Source organism: Balaenoptera acutorostrata, chromosome 14 (assembly GCF_949987535.1).
Source record: "Balaenoptera acutorostrata chromosome 14, mBalAcu1.1, whole genome shotgun sequence".
Lineage (NCBI taxonomy): Eukaryota > Metazoa > Chordata > Mammalia > Artiodactyla > Balaenopteridae > Balaenoptera > Balaenoptera acutorostrata.
In genome coordinates, this window is record NC_080077.1 from 29,519,044 (window position 1) to 29,531,315 (window position 12,272).

The following is a 12,272-nucleotide window of genomic DNA, read 5'->3' on the forward strand; positions in this document are numbered from 1 at the left end:
GGGGCTCAGTGTTCACAGGTGGCGTCCGGGCACCAAGCCATTCCTTACAGTCAGAGCATTAGCCCAGTTTATTTTGGTCCCACGCATGGCCTGGTTCCACTCATTGTCTTGGCTCTCTACACTGGTAACTCCGGTCATGAAACTACCCTGGGGAAAGAAGTAATAGGTTATCCAGACCAGCTTCCTCTCCCTGTCACCCGGCTCTGTGAAGGTCTCGGGGAAACATTAGCAAGTGTTTCCATCACTTTTCTTTGAAAGGCCTTTCTATAATTACCTTTTCTCTCTCAGGAAGACAGTTTCATTGCACCTAATCTAAATTTGGGTTTCCTAATTCCATTGCATATCTTATGAAAATAGTTTGGACAATGCAAATAATCATCCTCTTTGCTGATGTTTCAAGGAGGAAAAGATTCTTAAATGATTCCTCTAACCAGAGCTTAAGTTGGATGCTCTCAAGATTTTCCCTTGGTAAACTCAGAGACGCAGAGCAGAGGATTGCCCATGCTGCTTGCTCAAGCAGACTAATCTTTCTGGGCATTTGGACTAAACAATCACTACTTCTGGAGTCTTCCTTCAGCTTTGGCCCCAGCATCGCCTTTTAATATCTTCTATTATTCACAGCAGTGGAGGACATCACTGGAGTTGACAAAATGTACAGCTGTCCCAGGATGAGGAAGCAGATGCACCTAGGGCCAGAGGAAAGTGCCATCTACCTGGTCTTATACTGTACAGCTCTCCCAGGATGAGGAAGCAGATGCACCTAGGGCCAGAGGAAAGTGCCATCTACCTGGTCTTATACTGTACAGCATAGAGAGAAAGGACAACCATTCCCGATCCCCTTCTCTCTATGTGCCAGGGATTTGAGGGGGACCATGAATAATATGCTTATGTCCCCTGTGCAAATCTGAAGGTAATTGGTTTAGGTGATTTGAGTGTGACCAACAGAGAAGCCAGGGGTATTATTTTTATGGATGTTCCCTCTGGACATATGACAAGAGGAATGGAAGTTCTTCTCTAAGCAACTGGATATGAGACCAAGAGAATAAAGAGGGAAGGGCGATGAAAAATATATGTGCAACTCAGGCATATAAGGTCCCTCTGCCACACAGTTAACACGTCCTCTAGCCCCTCGCTACTGAACATGTGGTTTACAGGCCAGAAGCATCAGCATCACTAGGGAGCTTGTTAGAAATGCAGAGTCTCGGGCCATACTGCAGATCTGCTGAATGGGAATTTGCATTTTTCACAAGATCTCCAGGTGATTCAAATGCACACTAAAGCTTCAAAAGTGCTCCTCTAACCTGCAGACATAAGCAGAATGGTATCTCCCTCTCACCTGAGCTCTCCCTTTTAGCCACTCTTCTCCTGTACTTTAGATACCTCCCAGGCTTGGAGTCTGAATGAACCCAACAGATGCATGTTCTTGTGTGGGACCCACTGAAGCGATGGGATGTGATATACCTCCCTTCCGTTGCCATCCTATCCATTCACTTGGCCCAAAGCAGAAACACCAGATGTTTAAATAAAGCAAACGTCTATACTTTAAAATTCAAGAACAGTTTTAGAAGCATTCCTAAAATAGGAGAGGGGAAGTTCAAACTCTCACCTTCTTGAACCACACCCCTCTCAAGATCCCTCCTCTATAATTCCATCCACCTCCCGGGACATCGCAGTGGGCGGTTCTCCTCACTTCCGCCTCGCACCATCCTCCCTACACCCTTGCAACGAGTCAGGTCTGTGACATTCGTTCTAAAGTTGTGGATTTCAGCTGACCTGTGAGTGATGTGGGTGACTCAAGGACCCTTTGTCGGTGGTGGAGATGAAACTTCCTGATTCGATATGTGGCTCTATTTCCACACCAGAGTGAGCTGCAAACAGATGGGTCCTCTAACTAGGGGACTTATTGAGATAGTGTGTCACGGAGGAGGCAGTTCAGTGTGATGAATAAGAGCACAGCGTGGAGCTAGACTCCCTGCATTCCAACCCCGGCTCTAGTTAGAACAGCAACTGGTAAGCATTGGATAAGTACCTGCTATCATTACGTGGCGGCAAATAATTTCTAAAATTATTCAGAATGCTATGGCCCTGTGAATGTAAACAGCAATTTGTCCTGATTAGCTGAGAGCCTGATACAGATTTACAGGAAGGAAAAGTAACATCTATGCTGAAGAGCTCTAAGACCCTTCGTGCTGGGCAAGAAAAGAAGTCAAGATTTCTTGGTGCTTCTTCTTCAGCCTCAGTCTCCTGACTTCACACATAGGCTTATTGCATCTGAGCATCTTGAGTTGCTCAGAAAATCGACACCGCTTTCCCAGTGTTTCAAGTTTCCCTGTTATTTCACTTGACTCTCATAGTATTCTTTTCTTATTGCAAATATTTGTCACGTGGGGCATCGCTGTTAATTTCCTTCTTGAACATGATGGAGGAATGGAGGAGCTGGCATAGAATGATTTCCATATAACTGTATTACTATAACGAATAGAATTAAGTACTCAAATGAGCTAAATACAGATAGAGAATTTCAGCATCGACATTTCTCTTTTTAACAATACGCTAATTGTAATAAGGTCTTTTTTGTCCAGAGGTATTCAGAATAGCTCTCAGTAAATTTGGATCATTAAGAACAATACTCCTTGAGTGACTAGATGTTCTGTGTGGTGAGTCAGCCCTGGGGTGGTGTCCTGCATTGTGTATCTGCTAGCGTGGCTCTAGGAATCATTGCCAGGCTGGTTAATTTGGTCCAGATATTAACAAGATGGGAATCCTATTTTGAAATATGCCAAGACTTACAAAAAAAGAGGGAGATCTTTACCACCATATCAGGTGGAATTTTTGTGTGAGTTTAGAACATTTCTAGATTTTCTATGAAATTTACAAAGTTATTTTTATTTTTTTAAGTGGTAGAGTAATGAAGTGCTATTTAAAGAAATAAAAGGATTTTTTACACAATATAATTATGAAAATTCTAACTAGAAGAAGCTCAAAAGGTCATCTACTGCAACATTTCGTAAAATGTTGGCATTGCTTCAATGGTACCCTTGATGGAGATTATTCTATGATAAAGCAGAGAAATATGTAGTCTCAGGAGCCAAATGAACTGGGGCTTAAGTACCAGTCATATCATTTCCTGGCTAATATTTGACCTAGTTCAAGTTGATTAATTTCTATTAGCCTCAGTCTCCTCATCTACAAAATGGTATGTAAAACCTACCCTAGAGTTATTAGTAAGATTTAAATGAGATAATATATGTATAGAAAACACTCAGAACTATGCTTATGTGTGCCATGATGCCATATAAAGCCTTTTGTCATAAGTGTCCAGTGAAATTTCATAAAAGCAAAACCATTCAAAACTTATAGTTCTGTGAGCCTTTTTTCTTGTCTACCTTCTTTGAAGAGTTGTTATTAGGAATAGATTTATAATATTTAAAGCCCCTAGCACATAGTAGATGCTCCATAAATTACAGGGGTTATTAGTATTTCTTCCAGATGAATATTCTACATCTTTTATTTATTCATCAAATATTACTACTGTGTGCCAGTGGTTTAAGGAAACCCAATGAATAATACACTTGTGTTTCCTGTCCAAGTGTGTAGGCAATCGGTTTGAAGTGTTCTGAGTGTGACAGGCAGAGAGAGGCCAGGAATTTGGGGCTAAGTAACAGGCAGATGATGGTGCCATGGATTGAGCTAGGGCAGACAGAGGACAATAAGACTTTGGGATAAGGGGTTGAGGAGGAGGAGCTAAGAATTCTACTTTTCACATATTAAGTTTGAGATGCGCATGAAACATTCAAGTGAAAGGTCATAGAGGTGGTTAAATATATGAGGCTAGAGATGATCTTTGGCTGGAGAAAATCATGGGTTCATTATCACACATATATGGCATTCAATACAATGGAACTGGATGAGGTGCTTTAAAAAGTTGTGTAGAAGGAAAAGAGAGCCCCAAACTGAAATCTGAGGGGCTCAAACATTTAGAATTTGGTGGAGGACAAGGAGCTCAAGAATACCCCAGGAAGCTGATATCATTGATGGATGGCTTAAATGTGTAAGATGTTTCATTTTGAAACTGTCTCCTTGGAATTTCAAAATACTGGCCTTTTTAAACCAGCATAGAGCAAGTCTGTTCCTTCAGGTAGATGAGGAAGGCTCCCTGCATGTCTACTGGATTTTTTTCCTTTAGCCTAAAAATACCCACATGTCCCGGAACGTGACTCAGAAGCAGACATCACCCAAACCCTACCCTCCCAGCTTGACCAGCCAGCCACCTGCAGGACTTTTAAGCAAATACAGGGTGAGATGGAGTAAAAGGAAACCAGAGAAATCACTTTCAAAATCCACTGCTGTGGTCTTAATGGATCGTGACAGTGGCTACAACTAACAGAGCAGTTGTATAAAGCATGGAAATAATCTTTTAGAAATAACCATAAGGCTAAGAGGGCAGATTCTAAAGTCAGTTGTGCTTCCAGCAGCTTTAAAAATATGGAGTAAGAAGGCATGTTCTGGTGATATAAAAAAACTACAAACCAGCTGGACTTCTGCTGGAATTAAGATGGACTGTTCACATTTCTTCCTTGAGTTCATGACACCGGCTAATTCATATGTCTCTGCCTGGTCCTGGTTTTGATTTCCATTTCATAACTCTGATTTGGTGCATTTGTTGCTCAGCTGTGTGATCTTATATTTGGATATCCATTAACTGACTTTGACATCACCCCAAGCTCTGCCCTCCACTTTTCATTTTGGAAACAATATTTACCTACTACTTCTTTGATACTTACTTCAGGTTTTGGTCTTGCTGTATCCTGATATATCTAGAGAAAGCCATATGTAAAACCAGGCACTGTATGTTAAAACTCCAGCCATTAGGCAAAAGTCAGATTTTCTTCTTGTGCTCTGTGTAGAACTGGAGATTTATCTGCATTGGATTTTTCAGACACCTCTGCATATCTAGCACGGTGCTGTGCTACCTAGTAATTTCTTGACCAAGAAGCAGTGGCTAGCCAAGTCAGACCATTCCAGCCTGGTGGGTCTGTGAAGTGTGATCGCCATCTAGGTACTAAGTATCTGACCAGGTAGTTGGTTGAGGTGGTTCTACTCAAGGTACCATGACTCAGAGCTGAATTTACTTCCCTTTGTGATGCTAACCATCACCCAACAACAGGACCATAAACTGGGCTTCCTTCTGGCGTGGCTCTTGCCACTGCCTTTCTAAGGCTCACTCATTGGGAACTTCCTCCTAAGGACGTCTTCTACCTCCTTCTTTTCCAAGCAATGAGTTTTCAAAGCTTGGGCACATCAGAATAATCAGAAAGAGCTTTAAAAATATAATATATGTAAGATATTCTTTAGGAGATTCTCTTTCGGTAGACTCAGGTGGAGCCAGAATTCCACATTTTCTAAAGTCCCTTCTAAAGCTTTCTAAACCTGAGTGACCAGGTTTGGAAACCACACTTCCAAAGAATCCAAGTCAGAGGCAGTAAGGTCATGGCTTCGTGGGCCGTATCTTCTCTCTGGTCTCACTGTATCTGGTTACCAACATCCAGTAGCTGTGTTGGCCAGTTTGTTCCCACTCTGAACACTTCTTCATTCTCAGGTTCTGATTCTCAGGTCTTAATGGTCTTACTGGTTACTCCAGATTCTCTGATCCCAACAACCCTTTTGATTTCCTGTTCTCATTCGCTGAGAAGATCTTAATTTAGTTTCTGTGGTTTGATACAAGATAAGGTGGCACAGACTACACTCATCAATATCCATGAACTCCAGATATTTCCCAGGTCCCCACTCCCTGCCCCCCATCATGTTACTAGTTCTATCCAAGGGATTGGGAGCAGTAGAGACACATATAATTTCTAGGATGAGGCTGTTAAAGGCTGGTGTGAGTTTATATCCTTCTCCTCCTCCATAGCAGCAACCTTGAAGGTCACATACTGAGATGGCATCCTCACAAGATGGAGGCCACCTGCATGGCTGAGTTGTGGATGAAGGGGATTCCCTGCCAGTCTCCATCAGTCTCTATGGGAGCAGTAAATAAACTTTTTTTTTGCTGAGCCACAGAGATTTCAGGGTTAATTTGTTACCACAGCATAGTTGACCCTGTCCAGGACAAAACAGAAACAACGACTTCTGGGTAAGGTGCTCCCAAGAGAACTAAGCCCAAGCCATCAGAACCCATCTTTTTAATTTCTTGTCCTCTTTCCCTTCCTAATAGCACATTGGAAGCACCCACTGGAAACCACAGAGGACAAGTCATGCTAGTTACATGGGATGAAACAGCTGTGCCTAACAGTGAAAAAAATGAATCACTATATTGTACACCTATAACTTATATAATATTATACATCAACTATACTTCAATAAAAAAATAAAACTACAACTTAAACTGGGATTGACATTTCAGAAAAGTCATTTTCAATCATTTTTAATTCCTTTAATGTTTCCCTTAACTCTTGTACATTCTATATCAAAGGTGGCAAACTCAGGTGGGAAACTAAAATGCATGCAGTAGGCAGATATAAAATAATGAGCAATGGTAGGGCCTTGCACTTGGAACAGAACAAACAGAAGAAGGCTTGACCACCTCAAGGTATTCAAAGGTACTCTGTAATGGCCTATATGGGAAAAGAATCTAAAAAAGAGTGGATATATGTATTCGTATAACTTTTGCTGTACACCTGAAACTAACATAACATTGTAAATCAATTTTATTCCAATAAAAATGTTTTAAAAATAATTAAGATATTCAAAGGAAATTAAAGAAAATAATAGCTCCAACTTAAATAAGAGGCCGCAACCCAATCATCAACCTGCCATGGCAGCTATGGCCTGAAGCTCTAAATTCTCCCTTGTAACTCTTGTCAAGTCTAAGAGTCATTTTTGAAATTTTACTATACACATGAAAAAATACTATGCAGCTATTAAAAATGTGATGTGCAGGGGCTTCCCTGTTGGCGCAGTGGTTGAATCTGCCTGCTAATGCAGGGGACACGGGTTCGAGCCCTGGTCTGGGAGGATCCCACATGCCACGGAGCAGCTGGGCCCGTGAGCCACAACTACTGAGCCTGCACGTCTGGAGCCTGTGCTCCGCAACAAGAGAGGCCACGATAGTGAGAGGCCCGTGCACCGCGATGAAGAGTGGCCCCTGCTTGCCGCAACTAGAGAAAGCCCTAGCACAGAAACGAAGACCCAACGTAGCAATCAATCAATCAATCAATCAATAAATCTAAAAAAAAAAAAAAAATTGAGATGTGCAAAAATAAACTCAAAATGGATTAAAGACCTAAATGTAAGGTCAGACACTATCAAACTCTTAGAGGAAAACATAGGCAGAACACTCTATGACATAAATCACAGCAAGACCCTTTTTGATGCAGCTCCTAGAGAAATGGAAATAAAAACAAAAATAAACAAATGGGACCTAATGAAACTTAAAAGCTTTTGCACAGCAAAGGAAACCATAAACAAGACCAAAAGACAGCCCGCAGAATGGGAGAAAATATTTGCAAATGAAGCAACTGACAAAGGATTAATCTCCAAGATTTACAAGCAGCTCATGCAGCTCAATAACAAAAAGACAAACAACCCAATCCCAAAATGGGCAGAAGACCTAAATAGACATTTCTCCAAAGAAGATATACAGATTGCCAACAAACACATGAAAGAATGCTCAACATCATTAATCATTAGAGAAATGCAAATCAAAACTACAATGAGATATCATCTCACACCGGTCAGAATGGCCATCATCAGAAAATCTGCAAACAATAAATGCTGGAGAGGGTGTGGAGAAAAGGGAACACTCTTGCACTGTTGGTGGGAATGTAAATTGATACAGCCACTATGGAGAAAAGTATGGAGGTTCCTTAAAAAACTAAAAATAGAACTACCATATGACCCAGCAATCCCACTACTGGGCATATACCCTGAGAAAACCATAATTCAAAAAGAGTCATGTACCAAAATGTTCATTGCAGCTCTATTTACAATAGCCAGGACACGGAAGCAACCTAAGTGTCCATCATCGGATGAATGGATAAAGAAGATGTGGCACATATATACAATGGAATATTACTCAGCCATAAAAAGAAACGAAATGGAGTTATTTGTAGTGAGGTGGATGGAGTTAGAGTCTGTCATACAGAGTAAAGTAAGTCAGAAAGAGAAAAACAAATACAGTGTGCTAACACATATTATATGGAATCTAAGGAAAAAAAAAAAAAGGTCATGAAGAACCTAGTGGTAAGACGGGAATAAAGACACAGACCTACTAGAGAATGGACCTGAGATTATGGGGAGGGGGAAGGGTAAGCTGTGACAAAATGAGAGAGTGGCATGGAGATACATACACTACCAAACGTAAAATAGATAGCTAGTGGGAAGCAGTCGCATAGCACAGGGAGATCAGCTCGGAGCTTTGTGACCACCTAGAGGGGTGGGATAGGGAGGGTGGAAGGGAGGGAGATGCAAGAGGGAGGAGATATGGGAACATTTGTATATGTATAGCTGATTCACTTTGTTGTAAGGCAGAAACTAACACACCATTGTAGGGCAACTGTACTCCAATAAAGATGTTAAAAAAAATAAAATAAAAATAAAAATGTGATGTGAAAGAACAGTAGCTGGCAGAAAAAATAATATATATATATATATTTAAAAGTTAAAAAGAATAAAATTTTGCCATTTGCAGCAACATGGATGGACCTGGAGGGCATTACGCTAAGTGAAATAAGTTAGACAGAGAAAGACAAATACTGTATGATATCACTTGTATGTGGAATCTTAAAAATATAACAAACTAATGAATTTAACAAAGAAGAAGCAGACTCACAGATGTAGAGAACAAACTAGCGGTTACCAGTGGGGAGAGGGAGGAGAAGAGGGGCAATATAGGGGTAGGGGATTAAGAGGTACAAAATCTAGGTAGAAAATAAGCTACAAGGATATATTGTACAACAAGGGGAATGTAGCCAATATTTTATAGTAACTATAAATGGAGCATAACATTTAAAAATTGTGAATCACTGTATTGTACACCTATAACATATAATATTATACATCAACTATACTTCAATAAAAAAATAAAACTACAAAACAGTTATAGTATGATACCAATTTTGTGGAATAAAATCTGTAGAAAAAAAAGACTAAAGGGTACCTGTACCTAGTTAGCAGAGTTAATATTCACTCCAACCCAACAGAGTGGATATCTCTGGGTTGTAGGATTACGGGTAATTCTTACTGACTTCCTTTTATTTTTGTGTATTTTCCGTCTCTTCTAAAATAAACATTTTAATCATCAGGAAAAATAATCTTATCTTAAAAATCCATATTTAGGAATAAAGGGTAAATATATAAGTATATTAGCTATGAGAATTTCTAGTATTTTAATTCTATGTACTTTATAATACAATATAGTGTGTGTGGTGTATTATAAGTCTAGCGATAGTTTACTAAGTTATATAATAACTAACCTGGAACTGCCATTCATTTACAAATTCTAGTTAAGTTGAAACGTACATCTCTATTATCCTTTACATATTTCAGAAAGAAATTACACCCATCTTAATGATTATCATAACTATCTTGCAACAACAACTTAAAAATATACCATCATGGGCACAAGTTGTAACAGGCAATGAAAAATTGCCTGTAATTATAATTACAGCTACCAAAAGAATGCAAATAATTAAGAAGAATTTTTGTTCTCCAAGTTTTGTTCCACTGTTTATTCATTGGAATGGCTTGGCAATCGTGAGTTCACAACCGGCCTGAGACTGGTTCATTAAACTCTAATCTGATTAGGGCTTTTTGTTTCTTTGTTCTCTGTGTCCTCAGGTGGCAATTTTGGCTGAACATTGCAAATTTTTGCCCCATGTCAGGTACAGAAACATAACTTTGCCTGTGTATTACATAATAAGAACACAATTCTCAGGCCTCAGTCCTAAAAATGCAACTCTAGTTAACAGAGTTCCACTTCTGTCCAAACAGTCTTCAACATGTGAATTTTGTTACATATGTAACAAAGCACTACACATGCATTTACGTAGGGATAGCCAAATGTGTATAATTTCCCAGAGCCATTACCAGCTACATATAAGTTGCTTTTAAAAAATTATTTTAAAACATTCCTAAATGTTTTTTATCTCAAGAAATTAAACATTGATCTAATGTAATTTGGAGTCAGATAGCAATATGGGTGGAAAACATGGTAAGGGAGGTCATTTGTCAGGAAAGGGGAGTGAAACCTAGGGTCGGTTAGAGAAGGAGAATCACAAAACCATCTGGAAAAGGCTTTATGTTAGATATGAAATATAATTAAGACCCAGCAAAATCTTCAATACCAAAAAGCAAATATGAGTCATTGTGCTATGCTGATGGGCAGAAAAGATCGTGAGGGACCATGGCCAACAAGTACATTCTATCCCAACAGTCACTGCTGGATGACCCTATAGTCATAAATAAACAAACATCAGAAATTTTCCACTTTAATGAATGCACTGAGAATTTTATAATCAAGAAATCACCTAGAAAAGACAAGTTGTTCTGCTAGACTTATACATTTTATGTTATTTCAAAAAATAAAATTGTATTTTTGTTTATGTGCTTAATAGCTTAGGAGGTCTAAAAGTCTTATTCTGGTTCTGGCAACAATTCAGGTGAATATGGAAAAAAAATGAAGACATATATCAGGGCAGGTCCCCAGACTTTAGTATATTCTGCATGAGACATGAGTCCTGACAGAGGAGGGTAGGCGTAAGCCTCTAGAAAGTTCTAGAATGGTGGCTTCTGAGGGTGTGTGCACTCTCAGGTTTAGTCTTCAGGCACCTTTCTCGACAGCATGCCACCATCTGGACATGTGGCCTACAGATCCTGGACCAGCAGCTGGTTTAATGGAGACGTACGCTACATTAGGAGGGATTCTAATTGCAATTGGTGTTGTAATATTTACACTGTTGAAGGTGTTTGGTTCCTTTCTTAGAAGCTGAATATGAAAACTGTCTGCCAACTGGCTGTCAACCTGTGAAGGATGGACAGCATCATATGATCAAAATAGGCATGATGACGAATTTGATCTATGGAAGATCTTCTCAAGTCTGTAATGACACCAAAATGAATTGTCCTCAGTTGAAAGGAACCAATAAATTTTACTTTAAAATCTATAGAAACACACCTGTGTTCCCCATCACTGTAATATGACTCCGGCTTCTAAGTTCGCAATTCTACGAAAGAAACAGAAAATCCATCTCTCGCTTAAGCTTCAGACCACTCACTGGGGACTTGAAGAGGGACCAAAGAAACCCTTCCAGGCTCTCTATTTTTTAGTTTTTGGTGCTTAATATGCACTCCTAACATTAACGAGCTTAGTTCCACGAAGCACCTTCTGGGCCAAAAGATAAGACTTTCTCTCCCCAAAATCACATTTTCTCAAATATTTTCAAAGCTGAGATATAAGCCTTTTAATAGAATTATGCAAATGTTGCCCTAACTCCAAATGTTTTCGGAACTAAATACCTCTTTGAAGAGTCACTGTTGTGCAATGTCCACATAAGGAAACAAAAGCTAGGAACAGCAGGCAAGGAGGGGGGTCCATGAGGACACCCCAAACTCGGCTTTTATTTGTCCCCAAAGTTATTTTGTGCAAATTCAGAACAACCTCTGCTTCTAAAAGGCCACACTCGCTGGGATGAGAATGCTGACCAGTCATTAAGGGATTATCTTCTTTTCAGAGTAGAAGCCCAGCTCGAATGCACCTCACTCCTGATTTGAACTATCTGGATGATGGGATAAAAACATCCAAGGCAGAAGCCCAGGGCGATGAGCAGTGAAGCAAAGACACTTGCATCCCTCCCCAAACCGAGATGCAAAGGTACATTTGAAAAAGAAAAGCCATGGCTTGGTGAGAAATAATTTTCTACTTCCTAGTTTCTCTCTTAAAACAATGGAAGACATTTTCTTGGAAATCAGACTCAGGAAAATATGACTGTAAATGTTTTCTTTCAGGGTGACACATGCTTAGCATTTCAGACGGGGTAAGACTCCTTGTTTAACAGAAGACTAGTATACTCACGTCCTGAAGATATATTGTGGAGAAGCTAGGCCAACTGTTCTGATTCCACAATTCTTGGGCCTTCTGCGTGTGAGTTAAACCAAATCACGTACTTGAAATTGCCACAGGGGCACTGTCTTATCACTCAAGTGACTCCTTGGAACTCAGTGCTGATGAAAACGGTGATTTTTTTTGGGACTCAGGTAATGTTGCAACAAGAAAA